The following is a 9050-nucleotide window of genomic DNA, read 5'->3' as shown; positions in this document are numbered from 1 at the left end:
GGGTCATGAGGTATCTGAGCAAACAAACAACCTGGGATGGGTTACAGTGCAGTTGAATTGGGGTGGGGGGGACACTCTGCAATGGGCCAGTGGTTATAATTCACCAGCAAGTGTCTGGGGATGTGAAGTACTTTTCTCAGGGCTATGACAAAAGACCAGACAAAAGTGACTTCAGGATGAAAGGGTTTATTTGCGTTCTGATTTGAGGGAATACTTTCTACCATGGTGGGGTAGCCATGGCAGAGACCATGGCAGTTGGTGGATAGCATGGGAATGGCTCCAGAGGCCCACATAATTGAATGCTTGGGCTCCAGTTGGTGGAACTGCTTGGGAAGGATTAGGAGGTATGTCACAGGGGTTGCCCTTTGAGGTGGCACACGCCTGTAATCCCAGAACTCAGGGAGGTAGGCATATCTCTGTGAGTTAGACCCCAGATTGGTCTACCAAGTGCATCCAGGGCAGCCAGGGTAAACAGAGAAACCCCGTCTTGGAAAAAAAAAAAAAGCCCATACTATTCCCAGTGTCTCTCTCTGCCTTGTGGTTCAGGTGTAGGCTCTCAGCTACTGCTCTACCACCATGCCTGCCCGCTACCATGCTCCCCGCCATGATGGTCATGGACTCAACCTCTGAACAGTAAGCCCCAATAAACTCTTCTATGAACTGCCTTGGTCATGGCATCTTGCAATAGAGAAATAGCTGAGCCTCCTGTCATGATGTATCCACAGTTGGGAAGCAGAGAGACAGACAGCAACACTGGTGCTCAGCTTGCGGTCTTCCTTTTGTCATTCTTGTTTGGTTCTGGACCCCAGTTTATGGGATGGTGCTATCCGCATTCCGTCTTCAGTTAATTCTCCCTGGGAAGCTCCTCATATGTGTGCTCAGAGGTGTCTCTCCTAGATGCTTCTAAGCCCAGACAAGCTGGCAGTGCCTGTTAACCCTCAGAGCGCTGATCGCTGAAGGATCAAACGTGAGTGGTTTAGAGCAGACCAAGAAAAAGTGCTGCTCATGAATGTAAACCCACTGAATTCGTCCTGAGTCCAATTAGGCATGACATGGAGAAGCAGACAACAGAAAAGGTGCCTAGCCACCTGCATGAACACCCTCGGGACTCCTGAGGGCACTGGGAAGGGGCACACAGAAGTCCAAACCAGGACAGGTGCTGCAGGATGAGAAGTCAAGGTGAAAGATGCAGCCGTGGACAAGCCAGACATCTGAGAGGAAGGAGCACAAGTCGCAGACTCCACAGAGAATCTTCGCTTAGTTTGACAATTCCTTCTCTGCAAAGGGTAGACCGGGAAGGAAATGGAATCATGAAAAGTGTGTGTGTGTGTGTAACTTTCTAGGAAAGCTGGAACTCTGTGACTTAAGACAACAGATGTTTGTTACTGGATTCTGGAAATGACTAGACTAAAATCAAGGTGTCTGCACAGCTACCCCTCCCCCACCACAGGGGTTCCTGGAGGGTTCTTCCTGGCCTACCTCCCCTGACTCCTGACTCTCTTTGGCTATGGTAGCACCACAGAAGTCTCTCCTCTAGTCTTGGTGATGGACTTGGTATATTTTGAGACCGGGTTCTCACTACATAGTACAGTCTGACTTAAACTCATGATCCCCCTGCCTCAGCTTCCCAAGTGCTGGGACTACAGGCATAAGCTGCTCCTGGCATGCCATCTTTTAGAAGGAGAGATTAGGCACCGATTTAGGAGCTATTCCAAGCCTAGGATTATTTTATCTTGGCACCCTTAATGATTTTTAATTAATTGCATCCACAAAAACCTATTCTCAAATAATGTCCTTTTTGGAGGTTACAGAAATGAAACTTGGGAGAAGTCAACATATGACCATTTCCTAACAGTGACCTATTAGCTACTGTTCTGTTGCCGTGAAGAGACGCCATGGCACAGCACTCTCATAAAAGAAACCATGTAATTGAGGGCTTGCTGCAGTCTCAGAGGTAGTCCATTAGCATCATTTCAGGAGCAGCGTGCCGGAATTGTAGCTGAGCGCTGCATCCTGATATGCTACCAGACAGAGAGAAGCTGGGTCTGGCTTGGGTGTTTGGAACCTTAAAGTCCACCCCTAGTGACACACCTCCTCCAGCAAGGTCATGCTTTCTAATCCTTGTCAAAAGTTCCAGTTCCTGGTGACTGAGCATTCAAATATACGAGCGTTTGGGGGCCATTTTCATCCCGTCACCACAGCAGGAGACTCTGCAATTAGGATAGGTTATTGATTTACTTTGTGTGGGATAGCCAACAACTGGAAATCAAGGCTGGGAGTGTTAGCTCCATGGTACAACCGGTGCCTGGCATGGATAATGTGCCCTGTATCACACTCACAGAAGCAAACGTGACCTTTCTATCCTGAAGGTCACTGGCTCCCAGATGCTGAAACAGACCAAGTAATCTTTCCCCATAAACCCCCATGTGTTCCGTATGGAAGCCTCGGTGCTCCTGGCTTCCTCTCACCAGCTTCTAGGCATCACTGAGCAGATGCTCCGCCCCACATTCTCCACATCCTGGTGAGGAGTAGGGCTGCATCAGAGCCACAGAGGCTGCGCCAACGTTCCCACACAGAAGGTAATAAATAAGGGAAGGGCTACCTGCGTCTGTGTGTGTTTACCTTTATAATAAGACCCAAAGCCAGGTTCTCCCACAACCACTGTGCCCCCCTACCTCTCCTCTCCTTTCTGCTAACCAACCTATAAGAAGCTGCATTTAATAATGGATGATAAAAACAAACTAATAGTAAATTAAGCTGGTGGCTCACGCCTTTATTCCCAGCACTCCGGAGGCAGAGGCAGGCAGATCTCTGTGGATTTGAGACCAGCCTAGTCTACAGAGCTGAGCTCCAGGACAGAGAAACCCTGTTTCAAAACAAACAAAGAATAAAATATGTTAAACATTTATGTGTTCTAATATCCCATTGAACATATAGCTCCAAAATAATAAATGTCCATCAAACTATCAATTATATACAATGCAATATTCTTTAAATAAAAGTTTATATATAGTCACTTCTACATATGAACAATGTATATATTTGTAAAAAATACACCGCTGCATTTGCTACCTAATTAACAATTATTCTCCCCCTCTTCTTTGCTCCTCTCCCGCTCTTCCCTTCCTTCCATCTATTCTCCCTTCCAAGCTGTCTTTACATCTGTATCTATAAGGGCTCACTGCGTTCCCCAGGCTGCCCGCAAATTAGCGACCTCCAATCTCAACCTTGAAAGGAGTCGAGATTAGAGGCACGCACCACTGCCCCCGTTCACTGTCCTTTATTCTGTGCCCTTTTTATTTCTTGCACATCAAGCACATTCAAAATAATAGTAGATATAGTAAAATATGGTAAAAAGATTCTCAGCTTACAAATTATGAAGGCAAACTTTAGTTGCTTTCTAAAAACGTTGAGTGTGTGTGTGTGTGTGTGTGTGTGTGTGTGTAATAGAGAGGGTGTCTCACTATGCAGCCCTGGCTAGCTTAGAACTCACTGTGCAGACCAGGCTGGCCTCTTACTACAAGATCATTGTGCTCCCTCCTCTGAATACTGGTTTTAAAGGTGTGGGCCACACCTGGCCTGCATGTATTTTGTATTCCAGTGACTTATTGTGTATTGCTGTGGAGTGCAGAATGACTGCAGAAACACATTCGGAACACGAAGGTATTTCTCCGTAAGAGGCCCTCCCACTTAGAAGTTGACCTTAAAGAACATATTGCTTAAAATGTGATCATCCCATTTTACTTTACAATAACAAGGTTTGTACTTCAGAGAAAGCGCACAGCAGATTTTCTTTACCCAGGAAATTCTTGTAGGGCATCGACATGATTCCATTTCACATATAAATCCAACATTCCCAGAATGCACGGGCACTTTTCAAATCAAGTTACACGGCTTTCTATTTTTGTCTGAGGCAGCTGTCAGTAAGCAGAATATTCTCGGGAGTTTCTCCTATCTCCCACTCCCTCCCCCACCGCTCCCCAGGCTCCAGAGACCAGGCAGGTAGCAGGGCTGCAACGCAGCAACAAATGACTACAGGGGGACACAGCGCTCAGACTGGACAAGGTCTTTCGCACGGGCGTTGGCTTGTTTTTCTCTCTCTTTGGACCCTTACCAGGTCACCATTTGACAAAACCTGCTCAGGAAAGCAGTCGCTGGATATTACTACAGTCCCTTCCAGATGGCAGAAGGCTCCCCTTTCTTCTGGTAGCTTCCCCCTCTTCTCAAGGTGACTCTGCCAAGTTTCCATTGGATTGCTGTCTAGCGCAGGCTAGCCCAGGATCTCCCCGCCTTGGCATCCTGCAGGCACTGCTCCTCCCTCAGGCTTCTTTGTGCAATTGCTTCTGTGCATTGCTCCCTGGACCCTTAGAGGGAAAAGACAAGGTTCAGGCACCTTAACAGGAATTCTGTTCCCAGCTATTTGTAACTGGGAAAGTACTTAAATCTGTTAGACTTTCTGCATTTTTCTAGATTTTAGAAACAAACATTGTTCGCATTTTATCTTTTGCATTTTATTTTTTACAGATTTATTATTTATTATGTTCTGTCTGCATGTGTGCCTGCAGGTCAGAGGAGGGCACCAGATCTCACTATAGATGGCTGTGGGCCGCCACGTGGTTGCTGGGAATTGAACTCGGGACCTCTGGAAGAACAACCAGTGTGCTCTTAACCACTGAGCCATCCCTCTGGCCCTTATCTTTGCATTTTAAATGTTGGAGTTTCAAGCAGACGCCAGCACAGAATCATGTTCTTAGAGATGCACGTATCATGACTGATGTGCTCTCGAAACCACCCTCAGGAGAAGCTTAGCTGTATGACTCGTGTGTGTGCGTGTGGATATGCCCTCCTCTATCTGACTCCAAAGGAAACCTCTGTTCGCACTGTGCAGACACATAGCTGACACTGTCCAGCTGTGCTGCCCTTTGCTCCAGGGAAAGAGCTGCTGTGGGCACCAGTGTTGGCGGAGGGCCAACTGTGTTTTCAGATGCTGGCTTCAGTTCCTTAAGATCTGGTTACTGCCCTGCCACAGGCATCATTATTAATGTTTCACCATCTCCTGTACCCCCGTGCTGAGAAGGAATGGTCTCCAATTATCCCTGATTGGCTGATTAAAAGGCCCACACCTGGGCAGGGCAGAGGTGGTAGGCTTGGTTAATGTTCAAGGGCTTTGAGGGACGAAGGAGCTTGGGAAGGAGACAGATACTGGAGGAGGAAGGAGAAGAGAGCGGCCACGGGTTATCATGGAAAAAAGCACATGCTGGCGTGGATGGCGGAACTGGCCCAGATGAAGAATAAACAAGTAACTATGGGATTATGGACAGGCTCCTGGGCTGGGGCTGGGAGCTAAAGGCAGTTTAGAGAGTTAATATCTGCCCTACCCCAGGTAAGATAAGGCTATTCTAAAACCTATCAGGTGTCTGTATTTTTTATTGTGAAAGTGGGTTAGATAATACCAAAGTGGTAATTATGGGGATAATCATAAACATTATTAGACTGTACCATTAAATTAATCACAACACACAAGGGTAGCAAGACTCTGGGAAAGACGAAGATGCTATTCTTCTTGGTCTTTCTTATGCTTGTGCAGCTCAGAAGGTATATCATGTGCTTGGAAACAGCCCTTTGTACCCTCGGCCCTTCACCATCCTGTCAGAGCCTGGTGTAAGCAGATATACGAGTCCTTCCGGACTGGGAGAGCTGCTAAATTAACTTATGCTAAGTGGCTGTCTGCGTGCGACTGTCAGCTCCATCACCCTTGTCTGTCTCCTCTTCCCTTTCCCAGACATCCCAGTTCATCATGGGTGACAGTTCATTTCATTCAAAGTGCCATCTCGTCTCCTTGCAATGTCTGAAAGTTTTCAGTGAACAGGCTGCTCCCTGGCCCCTCTGAGACTGACAAGGATATTTGTGTGCCCAGAGCAAGTTCAATAACACAACCCTGCTGGGCTTCCCTTCCAGACTCCTCCAAGCTAGTCTGTACTTCACAGAGTGAGTTAGTAAAAGAGAGCATCAATCTGTCACACCTGTGCTCAAATCCCCAAACTGAACTCCAGCCTATTACAGACACAGTCAGGGGCAGTCAGATACAGGAAAGCCCCTGAGGGAGATGGGCTGGGACGCTGGCCCTGACATATGGTTTTCTGAACGTTGGTACAGTGACTTCAGATTGGCTGCTCTCAAGGTCAGCTCAGGAACGTGTGTTCAGAGAACAGAAGCAGAGTTTTCTACTAGCAATGAGAGGCACAGTCTTAGCCGAGTGAGTTCCGAAGCCCTCTACATGGGCACCAGAGTTGTGCATTCTCCCTGCTGCTTGAGTTCAGATGCAGAGACAATCTTCCCAACACTTTTTGATTGAAGTCTGACTGGGAGCCAGTATGTTAACTGCAGAAGAATAGAGGCTGAAAACCTTAGGTGTGGCCTTGTTTCTTCTAGTTTATGGGCTACCAAATGGCTGAGGATCTAGAAAAAAAAAAAAACTAAAAATGGATGAGGATTGTTGAGAACCAGCATAGCTCAGTGGTAGAGCTCTTGCCTAGTATGTGTGGGGCTGTGGGTTTGATTCCCGGCACTGCAAAGAAAGAGGCACAAGCAGGAATCTGTACATGACGCTTCAGGTCACCAGGAAAGCAGCTGCCCAGCTGAGACAGACCAGAAGGGTTCCCAGGGCTCAGCACGGGAAGAGGACCCGAACCCACCTGTGGGCTACATCTTTGCCAGGCTGCAGCATCAACCCCCTCTCCCACCCTAAACTCTCTGCAGGGATGTGCTATTGCACACTCTTTCAAACCTGAGACACAGTTTCCCGCTCTCTGCCTGTGTTCCTACAGCTCAGGTTTCTTTCTTTCCTTTCTCTCTTGTCACCTCCAGTCATGGCAGAGCATCAATCCTGAAAAGAAGAAACACCCAGCTCTTTGACAGAATAACAACCCGCTTGTGTTACCATCACACAGTGATAATAATGAACCTTTTTTTTTTTGCCATTTCTAAAGCACTGGCATGTGATTCATTGGATTCCTGCAGCCTGTGAGACATTCTTATTCTCTTAACAGATAATAGATACAAAATGGAGGCTCAGAGAATATTTGCCCATAACACCCAAGTCACAGAGGGAGGGGGAGGGAAAGAGGGAGGGACTGACTCTTTCTAAAGAGCTTACACTCTGGCCTGAACATGCACAGTTTGTCCACCCGCAGAATCAAGACAGGACCTGCCCTAGTCATTACACAATGTATTCTTCACCAGTCCCCCAGCTAAATATGGGCAGCATCGTGTATGAATCTAAGAAGCAGGCACACTTTGTAAAAAGGTAGTATTGCTATTAGGATGCCTTAATTTACATAAAATGCTTAGCTCAATGCCAAGCAGATTTCAAGCACCAAACACAAGGATCTATTAAAGCAGTGTTTTCTATTAACATGTGTTCATCCTGCTGGTTCTGCTCCCCTAGAGAACCCTGACCTCCGCTCATTTGTATGCTTATGCTTAACTTAATTAATACAAAATTCTGCTGAGACTGAATTACTGGAAATTAAAGTTGAGTGAGGGGTCTGCCTTCAAGCTCTGTCCTGTAAAGGCTCCGTCCTTCTAAGGCAGCTTGCTGCTGCTCAGACACGAAACAAGAAGTAACATGAACCTTCTTGACTTTCAGCTACTCCTCAAAATGCTTAATATAAATTTCCAGCTCCCCAAAATAATTTTCTTGACCTCAGCACTCTTGGACTCTTGTTATTTCCAACTTAATCCTTTTATCCTACCCCACCCTAGATATATTTGAAAGGCCTGAGTTCAGGCCTAACTTTCCTTTCTTGTCTGTGTATCTTTGTGAAGGTCACATGCACATTTGGAATGGAAGGATGTTCCCCCTTTATCAGGCCTTCATGAAATCAAGGGTGGGGCTTTAGAGATTTATCTACAGGGAAGACAAGGTGAGACCGTGAACTTCCTTCTTAGAGCTACGCCTGGAAACTTGAAAGAGAACATACGCTCTGCCTGTTGTCTGACGCAGAAACTGTAAAAGGAAACCTGTAGCCATCCTTCTGAAGAGCCTGGATCATCCCTGCCTGCCTTGGGTCCTCTGCCTGCCTTTAGTGCCCGTCTGTTCCAGCCTGATGCTTTTCAGGAGCTTTTCCACTGCGGAGCTCTCAATAAACTGCTCGACTCTCATGGACTCTGTCTGCTGCACTGGCTGTAAACCATGTACAAAGTGTGATTTTTATCATCTGGAGTGTCTGAGACACCTTCTCAGTTAGATGGTAAAACCAAGACAGACACAAGTCTCGCTCCTCTGTAAGTTCTGTGCTGCCTCATACGGCACACCAGACTCTCCAAAAAGGTTTGTGTGTCTGTGGCAGTCATCTCTCTCCTGGAACTAACGCTGGTCCTATGGCTGAGCTGTTCTCTTTTCTCTGAATGCAGCTGTTCCTCAGGGGGTGTGGCCAGGTACCTGGGATCTGCCTGTGTTAACGCCTTGTCTCTGATGCTTCCCTAAGTGACAGCTCAGAGAGTGTCACCCTGAGTGTCTCCTTGTTATGGAGACTCAGCCTGTGCTAAATCCCAGACTCTGTTCAGCTTCCAAGGAGCACGAGGCCTTTTTAGTTTTTTTTTTTTTAATTGGATTTGGCAAGAGGCGTCCTCGTAAAAATATACTAGCAAACTATTAAAATAACATAATCAGAAATAGCAGTCAAAGGAGAAAGGAAAAAGGAGTGTGCCAAAGCAGGCTTAGCTAAGACACTGGTTTAGGAGATGAAGCCTGCTCCATTTTCTCCAAGGCTCTGTTCGGAACACCGAGGCACTTAAGACACAGGGAGGTGAGACGGAGCGGCAGGCGTAGCGGCTAGGTCTCTGTCTTCACCTGCTTGAATAGTCCATGTACCTTTCACTAGCAAAGAGTTTATGATCAGCAAGAAGATGTTTTCTCTTCCTTTATTATTTTCTTTCTATTTATGCATGCATCCATTGTGCTGGGCATGGAACTCAGGGACCTGTGGATGCCAGGCAAGTGTTCTAGCCCTAATCGACACCCTCAACCAGACCAGTGGGTTCTTAAC

Source organism: Meriones unguiculatus, chromosome 2 (assembly GCF_030254825.1).
Source record: "Meriones unguiculatus strain TT.TT164.6M chromosome 2, Bangor_MerUng_6.1, whole genome shotgun sequence".
Classification (NCBI taxonomy): Eukaryota; Metazoa; Chordata; class Mammalia; order Rodentia; family Muridae; genus Meriones; species Meriones unguiculatus.
Note: the sequence above shows the minus strand (reverse complement) of the source record.